The sequence below is a fragment of the Chiroxiphia lanceolata genome, chromosome 9 (assembly GCF_009829145.1).
Source record: "Chiroxiphia lanceolata isolate bChiLan1 chromosome 9, bChiLan1.pri, whole genome shotgun sequence".
Taxonomy (NCBI): Eukaryota; Metazoa; Chordata; class Aves; order Passeriformes; family Pipridae; genus Chiroxiphia; species Chiroxiphia lanceolata.
The window spans coordinates 22,186,245-22,204,999 of record NC_045645.1 but is presented as its reverse complement, the minus strand read 5'-3'; positions in this window follow the sequence as shown (position 1 = coordinate 22,204,999).

Below are 18,755 nucleotides of genomic sequence, written 5' to 3'. Positions count from 1 at the left end.
ACAGTCATCTCACATTTTGGTTGAACGCAGTTTGATGCACGTCTATGAAATTTGTGTTTTGCTCACACAGGGGATGATTCAAGTTTACAGCTGTCGCAAACAGTATGCAGGACCTAATTCATGAATAAGCTGTCAGTTACTATGATCCCAAAATAAAAACAAACTAAATCACAAGAGGAAATTGGCATGAAACATGAGAGTAGAAAAAAAAATTAATCACATTAGTATTGCATTTGGACACCTTGAAAATTAGGATAACTACCCCTGCCTCCTCAACTTGTATTATTGCAATTGTATCTTTGTAAAGCATAAAGCACATCTCACCTATTATTCGATCCAATTGTATATGTTAATATCCAGATAGTAGAAAAATATTATAGGTATTATTCAGATAAGTAAGAGCTAACATTAGATATATATGTAATTTATAACTAATTACCTAGTACCTACTGAAAAGTAAGAATTGGTAATGATTTGACACCAGAAAAATATTGTATGGGATTAGACAAAAATAAACTATAGAAAAACTATAGAAAATACTAGAAGAAGTGTATTTATTTAGTATTAGTATTTATGATTGTGCATTTTTTAGCTCTCTTATTGGAAAGTTGTCCCCTAAAAGACCATTTCTGTTCATCTGATCTTGTATGTTTTCATTCTCACTTGTGCTGTGCTGGCACGGTACTTGTGGCTGATTGTGTGAATGTCATTATGCTTTATTTCTACATCTTAATTTCTAATCTAGATTCAGAGCATCAATATGAATGCATTTCCCCCATTCTCATTCTTTCTGTGTCACTTGAATAAAAATCTCCACTCTTTGCTCACTCTTTGGGAAAATGCTTCCCCTAAAAGCCTCTCCATCCAGAGCATCAGAGGTACAAAGGTGGTTCTTCATTATATGAACATACCTTTCTCTTTTATGCTCAAAGTTTGTTTGACAACCCAGTGGGACTAAAAGTATGCATGTGGTAACACATGTGCTTAGGTTGCTGCTGGCTCAGATCTCAAGGGATGTCTGTGCCCCAGTTTATACCAAATGTTGGGTAAGAACAGTTAAATATTAATCTGATAATTATTAGTGCAACATAAGAATTACAGTGCAAGACCGTCTGGGTGGTAGAAACAGGTGCAGTTCATAATCATCTATTTTTTTTTTTTTTTTTTTTGCTTGGAAAAGCTCCATCTGTAGCCATTCCTGAATAATATGTACAGGGATTATGGTGTGGCAGTTATTTAAAATCATAAATTACTGCATTTAAAATTAAACTAAATTTTAACGAGCTTGCCTATTTCAGAAATGAATACTTCCATGCCATATGTGATGTACCTGTCATCACACAATACAAGCACACTGTTTTTTGAAGCCCACTAGCATACAAGCTGTGTGCCTGGAAACATCCATGAAGTGAACATTGGTAAATGGAATATCACTGCTACAAACAAGACTGAGGGATTGTTTCAGGCAATTAAACCTGCCCCATACAGTAGTTCTTTCGTGTATGTAACTTCACTTCCAGTTCAATTGTGTCTGTGTACAGATCACTCAAGTGCTCTTATCTAGTTTTCTCCAAGCTTGTTTGGAGAAGTTTGAATAGTGGTAGTTTGTTCCGAAGCAGTCAGTCCTTTCTACAGTGCAAAGAATTAATCTTTTGTCAGTGTATAAGTGCAACAAAGGCGCTGTTCTGCACAGCCTGATTTGGTGGCCGTTTTTTGGCAGAACTGATGACTACATTTCCAAATTGTGAAAATTTAACACTGCTAGCATGGATGGAGCTTTATTTTTTTCTCACGTGCTCAGTGCTGAATAAGCTCACAGTTTAAGTTGTTGCTATTTTACAAGAGCTCATTTTTTAATTCTGGTTGTTGGATTTTAAAGACTACATGCCTTACTTTATGGATATACATAGTAATGGTTGGTTTTATTAGGCATTTAGGGGCAATGTCATATCATTTTCTGAAATGTCTTGAAATATTTAACAAACACTTCTTAATTATCAAAAACTCTCTGATTTATATTTTTGCATTCAAAGAGAAAATTGCAGGGAAATGGCAGTTGATTATAGTAATAGTTACTAAGAGTTATTTTGGTTTATTCTATTTTAATCAGCTTTAGGTTACACGGTTGGATATTTTATATCTAAATAGAAATTATGGCTTTTGATTATTTAGATTCTTATTTTTCATAATGATATGCATTCCTACATCAGAAATTGACCCTACCTTATTTTTATTATGTAAATATTAAGTGATTTTACTTACAGATGTATGACGTTTTCTCTGTCCCTGGAATATCTTGCTATTGCTCATGAAAGGCTATTGCCTATAACAATAATATTATGGTCTGTAAAGTATAACTTGTAAAGATATGAAATAGAATGTTAAACTTTCATTACATGTGATCTGTCAGACATAGGCTGACAAAGACTAAGCTTTAAAAAGCGCAGATGGAAACCACCAAGGAACCAGGATAGGCAGATGGACTCCTAAACTCATGACTGTAGGTATAGAGTGGATTCCAGGTAGAGAATGATATGCTTGCAGTAAGGATAACACCTTTAGTTTAGTGTGTATTTTGATTTTTTTAATGAGATCTGTTTTGGAGTCAGAGGATACATCTATGTTCCCATTCCCCAGAATTATGTCTCAACTTTGTAGATGGTGTCAGTGACTCAGCAGTGATGACAGTGTGCTGATATTGAAAGGCAGACAAGGAATGTTTGGTTTCCCTTCACACATACAACTAAAAAAGACCATTTGTGACCTCCGGTGCTTGTCTCCCATGTGTGGCTCTGAAGAGAGAGTGTGCTGTAGTTACCTTTGTACCAGTGAGCATGTAAACATCATCTTTGTTCTATTACTGTAGTTGTTGTCCCCAGAATGGTCTATTTGAGATCAGTCCTCAAGTGCTGAACATTATGTTTCGTTTATTTTATTCCTGAATTGGCTTGAAAAGTGAAAATTACGTTGGAATGTCTACAAACATTTTTAGTACATCAGAAAATTATAACAATAAAAATGCATGCAGATCTTTTGAGCAGCAGTATCTTTAAGTTTCTTTTTTTTTAGCATCATATTTCAGTTGATCAAGTCGATTGGGAGCTAATTCTTCCCTCTGGGAAATAAACAAAATTAATCTGTATATAGAGGTATCACTGTCACTAATTGCTTCTTAGAACACTACCTTTAAAACTTTGAATGTAACCTTCACAATGGAGAGAATTAGAAACTGCTTTTCTTTAACTGAAGTTTTGACTTTGGTTCTCCAAAAGCTTTTCTATGAACTAGCTCAGTTTAAACTTCTTCTTAAGGGAGTTTTCTGCCAAAACTTTCATTCTTCTCTCCTATGGAGTTGCATGCACTGTTGAGAAGGACCTTGTGAGCTCAGTGACCTCAGTGTGAGTCCGGGGGCAGTACAGAGGTGATTAGTCAGCTTATCAAAGGTATCGGTCTCACAGTAGCATTTCACTGCTGTCACATAAAGGCCCTGCCATAGCCCAGAGCTGCAGTACCAGGGCAGATGCTCAGGAGCACAAACCATGGAGTTAGGTGTGACAGCTTCTAGAGGCTGCAGACTTTGAACAGAGACAAAAAAGGGGAGCATGAGTGCCCTGTGAATCTTCAGAAGCTTTATGTTATGCAAATACAAGTTTCCTCTTAATGACAGGGGGTTGAGGAGAGTGTGTGTATTTAAGGAGTGCTGGAGTAGGTTTTGCCCAGGCGTATGGTGAGTGTCTTCCAAACGGATGTAAATGATCTGCTCTTTCCTTTGATGTGACTTCACTGAACACAAAGCACAGATAAAAGGCTCTCTACAGTTTATTATAAAATTACTAGGCAAAATTGGAAACCCTCAGGAGATACTCATATCCTTTAAAATTTGCCAAGTGTCTTTAACTGTTCCTAACTCCCTTCACAATAGTGTTTGTTACAAGCAAATCTAGGTCCTCCCTTCTCTTACGTGGCAAAAGTGATGCTCTCCAAGCATCATAAAACTGCAGGACGACAGGACTCCATCTTCTGGTTTGTTGCTTCTGTGTAAACCCAAAGCATGCTCCCTTTTGCTGAATTCTGTTTTTATTCTTTGTGGTACCCTCTCTCTGACTTTCATATCTACTTTACTGAACTAATTCAGGTTAATACAGAGTTTTCCAGCTGGTCAGTTATCAATGGAAAGAAAGGTTGTTTTAAACATAGTTTCAGAGGGAAAATCTTACAGGGCAGGTTCATTCACAGTTACAGAAGGTGATATTTGGTGAAACTGGACAGAGAAATTCTTAGCATGTCTAGGCTATCAAAAAATTACCTAAAGAGAGAAAGAAAATAGACCACCGATCCACTGATTTTAAATAGTAAATTTAATATCAAATACCCAGTCCTTCCCTTCTCAAGTTAAAATGTGATCATTGGTTTGCATTTATTCAGTTTAAACTATCTTCACATGGTGAACATAATAGACCTTTCTGAAAGATGATTTATCATTAACATTTAATAAACAGGGTGTATCATCTGGAATATTAAAGGCAAATACACGTTGTCCCACTTGGAAGGGTATGCACATGTCCCACCATTTTGAATTGTAGTTGCATGTTCAAGGCATGTGGAGAGGAGTAGAGAAGATGCCTAATAGTCCTTCTCCTGAGCATGCAGATTCAAGTCCTAGTACTGCATCAACCTGCTGGAGAGCAGCTCTGTGGAGAGGGACCTGGGGATTCTGGTGGACAACAAGCTGCCCATGAGCCAGCATTGTGCCTTGGGGGCCAAGAAAGCCAATGGTGTCCTGGGCTGCATTGGAAAGAGCATTGTCAGGAGTCTGAGGGAGATGATCCTGCCCTTCTATTTAGCCCTGGTGAAGCTCACCTGGAGTGCTGTGTCCAGTTCTGGGCTCCTCAGTGCAACAGAGACAGGGAGCTCCTGGATCAGGTCCAGCCGAGAGTGGCAAAGATGATTAAGTGTTTGGAGCATCTCTCTTACAAGGAAAGGCTGAGGAAACTGGGCTTCTTCAGCCTTGAGAAGAGATGACTGAGAGGGGACCTTGTCAATGTCTGTAAGTATCTGAAGGGATCAAGAGGTTGGAGCCAGGCTCTTCTCAGTGGTGACAAGTAATAGGACAAGGTGTGATGGGCAGAAACTGATGGCTAGGAAGCTACTGCTGAACATGAGGAAGACCTTCTTTACTGTACAGTGACTGCACACTGGAATAGATTGTGCAGAGAGGTTGTGGAGTCTCCGTCACTGGAGATATTCAAGAAGCGTCTGGATGCAATGCTGTGCCATGTGCTCTGGGATGACCCTGCTGGATCACAGAGGCTGGACCAGATGATCCACTGTGGTCCCTTCCAACCTTACTCATCCTGTGATTCTGTGATACTGGATATATGCTGGCAGCATGTTTCCCTTGAGGTAGCTGCGCACCTAGAGAAGGGTCTGTATTTCTGATATAAAAATGACGAAAACGTCCTGTAATTACTGGAAAGTGTTATGAAATAAAAAGAATGCAGTTCTTCAGACGTGATAATTACTGGAGTGTAATCCTGTGACTTGATTTTTTTTTCCTTTTTTTATCCTGATTAACCCTCTATTTAGAATAAGCTGAACTAAAATGTTTGACCTACATTGCTCCCCTAGTTTATTGGGTTGCACGACCACTAATGGGGAAGTTAAATTTGAGAAATGACGGAATTACTCAGCCACTTACTAGGCTGTTTGAGATAGTGGTTGCCAGGTTTTACAATGTCTTTTATTTGAATAAGAGTTTATATGAAATCTGTCAAAGTATAAAAAGTGAGAATGCAAACATTTATCTAAACATGTTTAATAATACTCTTGTGCAATGTAAACACATCATATGGCCATGCTTTTAAAGTGACCGCTGCAAATTCCTCAATCCCTTATTCTATTCCTTACTTAAAAAGGCATCTGTCGTTTTCATCTCACTACAAAATCCATGATTCCAAAGTGGTTTTCCATCCTGCAAGCATAGTTTGTATGTGTTGACTAGTTAAAGAACGACATGTGGCAGGATGCATGATGTTTCAGTTAAATACTGTGAGCATATTAGTTATCTACAAGAAAAATCTAAGCTCTGGAGTGTGTATTTAATCTTGTTTTCCTATTTGTTTCTTTGATTTTTCCTAGCATTTAGTTGATTCTTGCATTTTCTTCTAATAAGAAACTTACTGAAATTTCGTTGCAGCAAGTCAATTGTTTTTATTATGGAAAACTTTTTTTTAACGGAATGGAAATTTTATTATGAAAATCCAGACTCTTTCTTTGTCGTTGTGGCTAAGACATTTGACTTCAATAAGGCAAACTTCACAGTTATTATTCAAATGGAGGGTTATTCCTGGTCATATGTTTAATTGCAGTGTTTCTAGTAGACAATTTATGTAGGCTGCTTTTTTTCCTCCTCCATTTATAACAGTGATGTAAGAACAGATACCTGAAGGAAGTCTCTAGCCAAGAATAAGATAAGGCTGATAAAGTTTTTATCTATTCCAGAAAGACTCAGTTGGCTCCTAAAGAATCAATCACCTACCTAAATCAGTTTGTTTCTGGTGATATTTGGGGCCTCTCTGATATAAAAGAAAACATAAAAAAATTTTTGTTATGCTTATATATATCCCATGAGCTGTTTGCAGAGGGCTGTCCTGCTCTTCAGAATTTTCAGTGGCGACTTCATAGGCTCAGGCATCAGAGGAGGAAGGCAGCGAGCTGTTTCAGTCACACCAGGATTGCTTTTGGATGAGGAACAAGTTAATAACCTAAACTAGTTTTACTGGGCCAAGAAGGTGGGGAAACTTACCCTAAGAGACAGAGATCATGACTGTGTGGAATGATGGACAACAAGACAGAAAAAATACTACCTTAAAAAGACGGGTGTTCTGGGAGCTTAACTGACCATCTACTGAGAAATGTATCACCAGCGCTTCCCCTCTGTGGATTTGGATCATACCAATAGCCACACGTGCTGCAGTGCAGGGAGGAGCTTTACTGTGCAGGCATGGCATATCTCCTGAGCAACTGCACAGCAAACCAAATGGCTCATTGGTCATAGATACTTCTGGAAAATTTTCAATTTACACTGTATTTGGTATGGAAATTGCCCAAGAAATCACACTAAGGCACCACTGTCTATGCACAGGCACAGGATTAAGCTTAAGGGTGATAATAGGGTTCTACATCCAACAATCCTCCTGAAAGCACACAGGAATTTTCCTTTCTTCAATGGCTGCAGAAATAACCTACTGTCAGCATCCCATCTACCAGAAGGGAGGCCTCTGTATGTTCACACTGCAGTTCATATTCTCCTGCTGCTCTGCCTACCTGTTTTTGACTTCTGTATGGCAGTTGTATCAAGGTAATATCTGATGTTTCTAATCAAGCAACAACTCTGGGGATATCAGCCCTTCCTAAAACACCACTTCTGACAACTGCCCAGCCACTCTGGCACAGTGACAAGGGCTTGAGCAAGCCTAAGCCCACATGCCTTCAGTCTCTCTTACACTGGAGACAAAACCACGTGAACCTCTCTGCATACCAGCTCATGTTTTGTCTGATTTCAGTCCTACACCTGCCAGTAATTTTATCAGCTCAATGGATTCTCTATATGAGCTTAAAGGAAGCTCCAGTCCTTATACAATATTGCAGTAAAAACCAGGCTGATGACTCTGATTGTACAGCGAATAAAGAAGATATTGTTATTTGGGGCTATGCATAACCTTTTTATTCTGTTTGTGACTTAAAAAGATATTTGCTCTTAAAAAAAAAGAGGGATTTAATTTTGACTTAAAGTGGGATCAGTGTGGCAAAGCTCACCCTTTTCTTCTAAATGAGAGGTGAGAAAGCCTTTTCATTGCTCTGCTTTTGGGGACTTTTGATACTTTTTTTCAGTCCAAGGCTAACTACACAAGGACACAGAACAGAAGGAGGGATAGTTTTCACCAATTTGCCTGTTGGCAGTTTAGGTGTGTGTTTGCTTATGCTATAATAAAACACATCTTGCCTTAAGGCAGTTCATGTTAAAGGTTGGAAATAATACAGATTTTTGACAGATAATTTCATTTTTTGAATCTTCATACAGAAAACTGTATGGAAATTTTACATGGGTAGATTCTCTGCCTATTATTTATGTATATTTGCTGCGTTCAAAGATTCTTTAATGTGGGGAAGTGAGAATGTTGGTATTTAGGAGGATAATGTTGACAATAACATGGATAACATGGTATCTGGTGACTTTGTCTATGCTCAAAGTCTTTGGAAAGATTTCTGCTCTGTTGTATCCATTTTTCTTATTGCATGCTGTCATCACATAATACTGTACTTTTGCATCTTGTTCAGACATCAAAGGAACTTTGCAACTTCACCTCTGGTTTCAGTATGTTGTTAATCAAACTTCTAGCTTTGGGACCCTGTCATAAATGTATCAGCAGAATTTTATAGGAAACTTTTAACTGTCTCTTACGTGACTTTGTTGCCATTTAGTGAATTCAGCAAATTAAATCTAAAGGCACCAAGAGTGAATACAACAAATTAAATCCAAAGGCTCTGAAGACCTTCTAACTAGTGCTGGTGGTACAAAGCTCCCACCATTGGTACTCAATGTAAAGGAGTGTCCTGGGACAGAATCAGGAGCCAGAGGCCATGTTTGGGGATGGGAGATACTCAGTTGTTTGCAAGGAAAGGTGTTTGCTTACAGAGGATGAGGACAAAAAAAGTCAGACTTCTGATAGTTTGTATGTATTTTATACATACATAATTATATATTGGATCTATCTGGAGGATATACAAGATGATTAAAAATAAGGAATAAAAAAAATTTAATCTTCAATTACAGTACTTATAAAGGGTTTAAAATACTGTTATTGCTGAAAAGATGGCATTTCCAGAAGATGCAGTGATTTAGTGTTTTTCTTTATAAAGCCTCTTATTGAGCATCAGCTACAATCTGGTTTCACTGATGGAAATATTTAAGTATAAACCATAATTATTTTCTTTGTCAGACAAATTTATTTGGATTTTATGGAAATGCCCTGTTTGGAGTATTGCTGTTCAGTTATACTTGAACAATAGGAAATATTTAGACAGCACCTTTGAATGAAAAACTTGTTAATTTGAATATGATTATTATTAGATACCTCATGTATTACACACTACAATGGCAGAATTATATTTTCAGATGAATGGGGAAAAAAAATCATTCCCTTTCATGCTAAATCTACTTAATAATAGTTTTTTCTTATTGTTCTTACAGCCCCTCAAGCAAATCAGGCTAGGATTCTGTCTAATGTGCATTTGTTTGTATTTAAGACATTAACCTGTCTAAGAAGTGAATATGATAGAGGATCATGTTTCAAAACTATGAATGTATTCCAGCTTTGTGAATCAAAGACCTTCTGACAGAGCTTTTACTTGTCAAAATAAAATATGTATTTTAACATTTCTATCTGCATACTCTGATGTATATCCTCTTCCAACCCATATTTAAAATGTCAATTGTCTAACCCGAATTGAGAACATCCATATAAGAAAAGACTTTGTCTACGTGTTTGGAATTGTTATGTCATTTTTACTTCAAAAATGTATAAGTTAAAAAGAGGACTTAACAGTCTCACTTTAGTGTTGGTATTCAAAATCACAAGTCTTTCTTAAATACTGTAAACTTCGCTAATTCTTTTATTTTAACTATAGCAAACTTTACTGCTCAGTTACAAGTTCATGTTTTATCTATCACCATTGTACTTCTCTACTGCTTAGGGTTCCATGTGAACACATTGTACAGATAAATTTAACAGAGTGATCGCAGTTCACAGATACCCACACAGCTATGTCATGATGCATTGGTTTTCAAAGACTTTATGAAACAGTATTATGACTGCAAATTTTCTCAGTTCCAGAAGACTGTTTTAACCAAAGGACTGTTGTTATCTTGAGTTAGCGTATTTCAGGCTCTTAGGAGTCTCTTCAGCTACGGACTATGGAGGAGATTTATTCCCTCTAAAGAAATATTCTGGTGTCTCTTTCTCCAGAAGCCCACAGATATGAACACAGCAAACCAAGCAGGGAGTCATAGGAGAAAACTTGGGGCATTTTCAATTAAATACTAGTGGCACATGAGTATTCACTACAGCCAACCTGCAAATCTCACTCCTTTGGCAGAAAGAACAGTATAGCCAAATTTTGCAACAACAGCACTGGAGAGAACCTTTTTAGGTAAAGAAAAAAGTCCTTAAAACCTTTAAACACCTTGCTGGCATTGGTATAAAATTCATCTTTTTATAAACCTTAGAGTGTATTTCTTTTTTGTCAAAACGACAGCAGTCAGGTCAGCTCTCTGTAACATGACAAAGCACAAAGGGATATACAGTTTTCACTCAGAAAGCTGGCAATAGGCAGCTTCAGACAGGAATTAGAGTCTTCCCCTGCACAGAGAACTGGAGCTAAGGGGGGTACATTATCCAGATCAGTATCTTCTCCCCATCTCGTGCTGACAGCAAGCCTGGCACAGAGGGCGGCGCTTGGGGAAGGCACAGCTCCAATACTCCAAAGAATATTTTTTGTCAGGATAACATGTTTTGCTTATTTGCCAAAGAATATATTTGATCAAAGATCTCAGGGCTTATCTGTCTCAATATTTTTGTCATTGATTATACAATGTCTGTATTTTCTAGGTCACTTACATATTATGCTTATATATGAGCATGTCAAAGAAATGTATTCGCTAATGTATGTTTAATGTGAATGCATCTGAACTATTATTCAAACAATGAATATTTCTTACTCTTTAATATGTTTCACTCAACTCCTTTTGAAAATTAACATCTTTTTTTATATATATTATCCATAATCCCAAATACTATCAGCAGATATAATAGGTTTAAAAAACCGTAACATTTACAGTTGAGTCTTATACTCTGATGCATGTTTTTCACTAATTAACCCATTTTAGTTGTTTTGTATCCCAAGACACTCTGTATCCATCATTTATATGCTCTATTTAACTCTTTTCAGGCAGAAAACAATATGAATATATACAAGAAAGCTCCTGCATATGTTACCCTAGTGAATTGCTCATTCTTTGATGAATGTACTAGCTGGAAAGTGATTATTGTAGCTGAATAGAAAATTCTTGTTCTCTTGTTTAAAAAAAAAAAAAAAAGGCATTTTTTTTCCAGAACACAATGTTTCTAAAAGTGATAGGCTGACTCTATATGAAATAAAAAATAAATATAGCAAAATTCTCATTTTTTTGTAAGAAGAGGTTTTCAAAATTGTCATCAGGCTAATATATACAATGCACTAAAATAATGTAACCTAAACAAGAGACCCTGAACAAACGTTGATGTTGCCTCTGTATTGTCTCCACAGAATCTCTGAATGCATTTACATGTTTGGAAACCTGTTTTACCAAAAATATTTGAATCTGAAATGTGTGATTCCAACCCCAACAAACTGATTTGGTAAGTAGATGCAATTTATTTTGCCTAGTTCAGTAGTATTAAATTGGACTTTTCTTTATTGGAATTATCTTGATGTTTTAAACAAAACAGTGTTCCTATAGGAATTTTTCTTTTCACACCTGGAAAACAAAATGTTACTGACTTTAAGAACTGTAATGGTTTTAGCAATACTAACTATCTCTGGCAACCAACGTTTGCCCTAATTCTTCCTCAAGTGAATAACATTTTTAATGTTCAAGAGGTTTGAATACCTTGTTCTCAAGAAACTGGTGTACTCATCCTTAATACAGATTTGAAAATCTCAGCCTGCCTATGTAATAACACACAATTTCACCTTGGATGAAACTCATTATTAAGTGAGTATAATGTAATCTCTAAACCTTTGGCTTTTCTTTTTATTGAGATGGTTATCTGTGGTTGTTTTTTCGGACATGAGTTTCTTGTGACTAGACAGACAGACTAGGAGTTATCTCAGAAATTAATGCTGAGGAATCAGGTAAGTCAGAAATGGGGCAAAGGAAGAATTCATGGTCCTTACAGAAACCATGGACTTGTATGCTATAACGTTTTGAAAAATATATTTTAATAATCCCAAGTCACGCAAGAGTAAACTCCATTCAGTAATACCATCCACTCTGAGTACAAAAAGTGCGCTGGCTGCCTTTTTTTTTTCCAGTAACATGAGCTGTTACATTGTGCTTACAGTTTCATGGTGGTTGTTAGCGTGATGGACGTTTCCTGAAGTCACCAGTATTAAATCTTGAGAAAATACATATGCAGGATGATTGATTTGAGTATTGAGAACTTTTAAATGGAGGAGAATAAATCAAGTGAAATAGAGATTCAAGTTTGGTTTGTGTTTGGAGCAAGTAGTTATCTTGTAGGATTTTACCCCACATTATATGAATGTGCTGGTACCCAATTTAGCTTGGAACACAAGTCTTTCATTCAGTACTAAACTCTTTCTGTTTCTGTACATGAATTACATAACCTATGCATCATGCAGTCAGTTTTTAATATATTGTTTTATAACTTTGCATTCATTTTTGACATATAGTAATCATCAATGGATTAATATCTATGTCTGTCTATATTAAAGAAAATTTCTCTAATATAGCAAATAATATCAGATTAATCTGCAGTCTGAACTTTGTGGTACAAATTCTATAAGGATGGTAGTTCTTTGGAAGAATTCAGCTTCAAATTAGAAATAGATCATTTAGTCAAGAAGTCACAGAAGTAGGAGAAATTCTTTTCTCCTTTGGCATTTCTCCCTTTTTCCATTCATGCATTTCATATTACCAATGTGCATTTTTTTCCAGCATTCAATTTTTACCAGTATGCTAGAATGGTAAAATCTTACTTAGATTTGTTACATACTCATGTTTTATTGTAATTGACAGTTCAGAGTAGTGCTGTCCCTTGAGTTATGCATTTTATTTTCTATTGAAACATTTACTTCTGTATTCTTATAATCTTCACCAGTGAGAACAAAAAAAAAAAAAAAAGAGGACTGATGTCCTCATCCCAGAAACTGTGCAAAGAGACCAAGGATCAGAAGGACAAGCATTGGAGTAAGAGTTGTTCAGAAGTGATTTGTGAGCAAATCCAGGAGCTGCCTTCCTTCCTGGTTGATATTAGCCATTAAATGTGTGAAAGCCAAGTCTTCCATTTGCCTGGGAGAGCTCAAAAGGGCTTATAAAGGGGAAATGTAATTCATCATACAGATCAATAGCCTGGGTGAATTTTGACTGTGTTTAAAGCTCGGTACAGCATTTCAGGCTGGATGACCCCAAATAGGGATTTACCAGCTTAGCATTTATTAGTATTAAAGTTTCAAAGTTTGTGCAAAGCTAATTATGCATTGCACTATGCTACACAACTTGTGTACTTTTTGTTACATTTTAACTGATCCACAAGAGGAGATATATTGGCCATGGACAGATCAAATCATTTTGCCTGGGGAGGTATCCTCACAGTCTGATTTTCGAGAGTTGCAATTAGCTGGGTACAGTGAATACAACGGGTAGTGGAGACAGTTGAAAAGGACTGGCTGTTCCCTGGTGCTCTGTAAGATTTCCTTCCTTGGCCTCACTGTGCATGAGAGATTTGAGCCTTATGTAAAACTGAATCTTATGCAAGGTCTCTGTCAAAGACCTCTGTGCTCTGAAAGTCACTGGAGAAGGCCGCAGGTATCCCTCTGCTTTTTAGGTTTTTTAGTCAAAATATTTAGAGCCTAACAACTGAATTCCAAAGAAGCAGCAACTGCTGAGAGCATCCTTATTTCACACAGAGTATTCAGCATCTTTAAAAGATGTTGCTTTCCAAGATGGATTTGGCATTGTCAGCTTGCTTTCACTGTTTTTTTTCTGACTGTTTCATCTACATTTTTCCTCTAGTTGTCATTGGTGTCAAAAGAGAAATAAGACAACTGATTCAAAGGTCAGAGACATCATTTCAGATTTGATGAGTCAGTGACAATAGAACTCAGAGAAGTAGCCCTTGGCAAGTTTAAAAGTAATGACAGTTTTGATGGTGAAATGGTTGCAGGCAACTGTGAAGGAGGCTTCTTTCCACATAGAAGGATAAATAACAAACTAAAACTTCTATTGAGGATACATGCAAAAGATTTTTTAGGGACAAGTTTGATCCTTGGTTTTCACACCCCGAAAAGGGATAAAGCTTTGAATGTTACAGCTGCTCCTATGTGAATAGGTGGTTCTCACTAGCAGGTGGTAGGAGGTAGATCCACTAGGATTGAATCTCTCCCCTTTAGTAAGGATAGAGCCTATCCTAAGGATATCCCTGCTTTTGCCCAAATATATCCTTCGCTCAAGCAGTCCTGCACAACTGGGAGACAAGCTGCCACTTATATGGCACCAGCAATGTAATTTTTTCCCTGAAGTGTGGAAAAACCAGAGTAACAATGAAATGTAAACCTACGTTAATAAGGACAGGATATTTAATTGATGAGACCAATATTATTTCCCCTTCTTCTCCACCAAAAGGTACATTTTAAAAATGAAAGTAATGAGCTGGGTTAAGTCACACAACTTTTCCTGTGTTGTGGATCCTCAGCTGGCAAAACTATGTGCACTGCTCCACACCCTTGAAAAAATAGGGGAGGAATCAACTTAAAAACACATTTTTTACAGGGGAAACCACTGCCCCTGTGACCAGCTTTGATATGCAATAGAATTTCACCAAGAATGTCCCCATCGAGTTTCTTTCCTGTTGACTCAATTATAGAGTCTAAACCAGAGAGGCAATCTTTGATAATATTAATAAAACTTTCCTGCTTTATGCTTTGATTCTTGCCTAGAGTAGAAAGCTGGTCACAGAAAAAGTAGGTCACTGAAATAATTACTGTACTGAAAATAATATAGCCTGACAGTTCTGGGGTTGAGCTACTGGGTATGTCCATTGGGCTGCAGCAGGTTTGGAGTATGTGTATTAACATAAAGATGGAAGTCTCTACTATTTAGCATTAATTGTGTACTTGTGTTTAATCTTCTATAAAAGGTGCTTTCTTGTCAGCTAGATGACTACTATTTTCATTTTCAAAGCTACCTGCCAACTATGTTAAAAAAATAGTAAGATCATCTGTAATTGATCTTGCATGTACTACATTTTTAGTTTCCCAGTCTGTGTGTATATATATTTCTTCTCTGATGATATTTACTCCTGTTCTCCAGATTTGTTCAGTTATTTAGTACTTACTTCCTCTAATTTTTGCAATTTTTTTAAAATGGAATCTTCTTTTAGTAGCATTGTAATTCACAGATGTTTACTTTGAATAGAGAAAAAAAAAGACAAAGGTGAGGGAAGGTTGAAAAAGGGATCCAAAGGACAGCTGAAGGTCAGGCTGGAAAGTCTTTATCGTGCATTAATTTTCAACTGTTTACTTATCTTACATACATGGTGTATCATTGGAGAAATATTTGACTGTGGGAGATATGTTTCCCTGTATTTGTGATCAGTTTTGACACACAATTTGTGTCAAACATGTGCCATGTTAAAAAAAAAAAATTTGTAACTCAAAGAAATGTTTTAAACCTACTAGTAAACATACTCCTTTCTAAATAATTTACATAAAGCAAAGTAAAGGTAGGAATAAGGTTATGCCTTCCAGTAAAGATACATAAATCAACAGGAGAAAAAGTGTCTACAAAAGCTAGGAATGAGCTCGAAATCGTATGTTTTACAGGGGACAGTATTAGGAAAATAAAATATGATTGTAGTGTTAGAGACAATACTACTGCTTTTTATGTTTCACAATTCTATTTTTAGACAGCCAAAAGCTCTAGTGTGTTAAAAAGCTATTCCTCATGAATTATACATTTGTTCTTTTTCATTTGGCTACAGTGGCTTTGTCATATGAGTCCTCAGGATAGGGAAGATGTATGTATGGTATGTCGAGATTTTCTGTTGGCAGTATGCACAGTTGTCTGTTCGTGCTTTTTGACTTGTTTTGTATATTTACATGTTAACTAGATTATACACTTCCTTTGTGACAGTGATTTTTTGGAGGAATTTTTTTTAGTCTAGTGTTTTCAGATAGATCTAGTGCATTCCTTGTGCCTAGATGTTTTCTTTTGAAATTAAGAGTTTAGGAAGGTAGGAATCACATTTAAAAAATATTCCCTTTAATTTTTAGGGACTATCAGGACAAAAGTGTTCTTCAATTAGCTCCTGGCTGCCCTTACAGCTTACAGAGTCCACTCAGTTTGTTTTTGGTGTTGGACTAAACCTCTTGACCAGATCATGTTGTAAAATATTTTAGGCAACCATCCTAGCTCCTGCTTTCATGAAAAAGAATTCAACCTGCTTATGCCTTGGTGTTTTATTTTTGAGATTGTGTTACCAAAGCTGTACATCATTGTCATGGTGTGAGGATGTGCACTGTAACCATCAGCTGTTCACTAGTAAGCCAGTACTTTTTCCTTCCAGTCACAAAAAGCCCACCAAACTGTCCTGCATGCTAATGAGATGTTTGGTGTATTAAAAAAGCAAAGGCAGAGTCAGGTAACCTCCAGAGCTGCATATAATTGGTGGCATAATTCGCCTTGAAAGGATGGGTCTGCAGTGGTTAGCAACTTAATCTGGCGTGTGGGCTTCGTTTTGTGTTTTACCAGGGATGACTTGTGTCACATTTGGTCAGTAATTTAGTTTCTCTGGCTTCTCTATCTGTAATATAAGTATGAATGCCCTATTTCACTAAAATATTCTAAAGGTAAATAGATCATCTTTTGCGAAGCATTCAACCCTCCTCGTGGAAGTCAAATGAGGATCTATCAGAGATCAATGAATTGCATAAAACAAGACATTATCTGCCATTGAAAGAACAAATGAACATACTTGTTTCTCATTTTCCATAAGAACATTTACTTTAGCCTTGAAGGAAAGGCACCATCTCACTCAAAGTTCTTCCCCTGACCTCTGCTTTCTTTTCTCCTTAACTTTTTCCATCATTTCAGATGCTAAAGGTTCCTTTTCACAGTCACTTATCTGCAACTCTGAGTATTTTGCCTCCACCTTTCTCTGCCCTGGAAAAGTTACAGATTAGAAATAAAGTAGAGGTTTTTTCTCTCCAAAAGCTTGGTTCATTCTCAGTAATTCTGCTCTATCAAGTCAAAAGAGGTGAAATTCCTCTCAGGCTGGTGTTTTCCTAGTTTGCTTGTTTGTGTTTTGGTTTTCGGGGTTTTGCATTTGTTTGTTTGTTTTGATAATTTAGTTGTGCCTTCTGTTGATTTGTTTTGTTTGGTTGGTGGTATAAGTTTAAAAAGCAAGCTTGTGCGGTATGAGTAATATTAAACAAAACAAGTGAATACGATTTAACAGTGTCACAGCTGATGGAGAAATTTTACCCATGTTGTAGTAGTTCTGTTTTTTTCCTGTCAAAATATCTATATCTGATTCATTGTGATAGTGAACATTCAGGAGCTTTAAATTACTAGTACTTTGACACATTTGTCTTTGCTTCCTTCTTTTTTAATTCAGTAGTTATTTTAAGTAACTAGACTCTTTTCCTGAACCACGTTTTTTTTGTACTCATATTTGCCATATTGCTAAATTGTGGAGTAGAATTACTTTGGATCTTTCATGAGCTTTAGAAGGAAAAGCAGCTGAAGTGGAGGGCAGCTGTTTCCCTGCTGGTTGGGTGCAGACAGCAAGGTTACAGGGTCTCCACTCCAGGGCAACGACCTCGTGTGTTTGTGGGGTGTGTGTGTGGGTGGGTGGGTGTGGGTGTGGGTGTGTGTGTGTGTCACAGGAACAGGAGATGCTGTATTCCTCCTCCTGGCCCTGAGCTCCATGGGGGCTGCGCCCCACCTTGAGTTTGAGAGGCAAAATTAAACATAATATTGCCAAGGACAGCTTTTACCTGCATATGAACCAGTACAGGATGTACCACAGAGCCTGTGGGAAGTGGGAAAAGGACTTTCCATCTTCCACCAGCCTCAGGAATCCCTAAATTATGTTACTGCTACTGTTAGTGTAAAGAAACTTTATACATGTTTTATACACCAGGAAATAAATGTACCAGTACAAATGACTCAAGGAGATGGGTAGAAGTTCTTGTAGATTCTTATTTTATTGAACAATTTAAAATTATATATTGCATTAGGAAACTGGGAACTGTGACATTCATCTATCTTTATTTTCTTTGTAAAAAATGAGGGTAATTTTAAAATGTGTTTAGCTACTCATAGGACTTTAAAAATGACAGAAGTTCTGTAATTAAAAAAGTACTCCAGAGAAAATTATAATATTTTAGAGCATACTTGTGGCAACCCCTGGTAAGACATAGCTTGTCTAAATATAGGAACCAACATAAGAAGTTTCCATGCTCTATGTCAATGACATTACTGCACTGCAGAATTCATAAAAATAAATCATAATTTTACGTCTTTCAAATAATCAACATGTATGGCTTGGGCTTATACCACATAGTTCAAGTTTTGACTTCTTGATTTGACTTTAAAAATAATGTTACCTTTTTCATTTTTTCAGACGTCTTATGCAGTAGAATTTCCCTTAAAGTGAAATTTTGAGTGATCATTACTGTTGTAAATATATATTGAAGCTCAATTTTTACTTGATATGCTATGTGTTTGCTTTTGTGTATGGCCTAAAAAAGGGTGGAAAGGAAGAAATAGTCAAAAATAAGCAGAATGTGTCTTTCTTACATTGGGAAACTGACCTGCAAAGCCTCCCAACCTATGACAAGGTTATGATAACATAAAATTTTAAGTATTTTCTTTCTCATGTACTTCATTTTGAAATACTTAAAGTGTT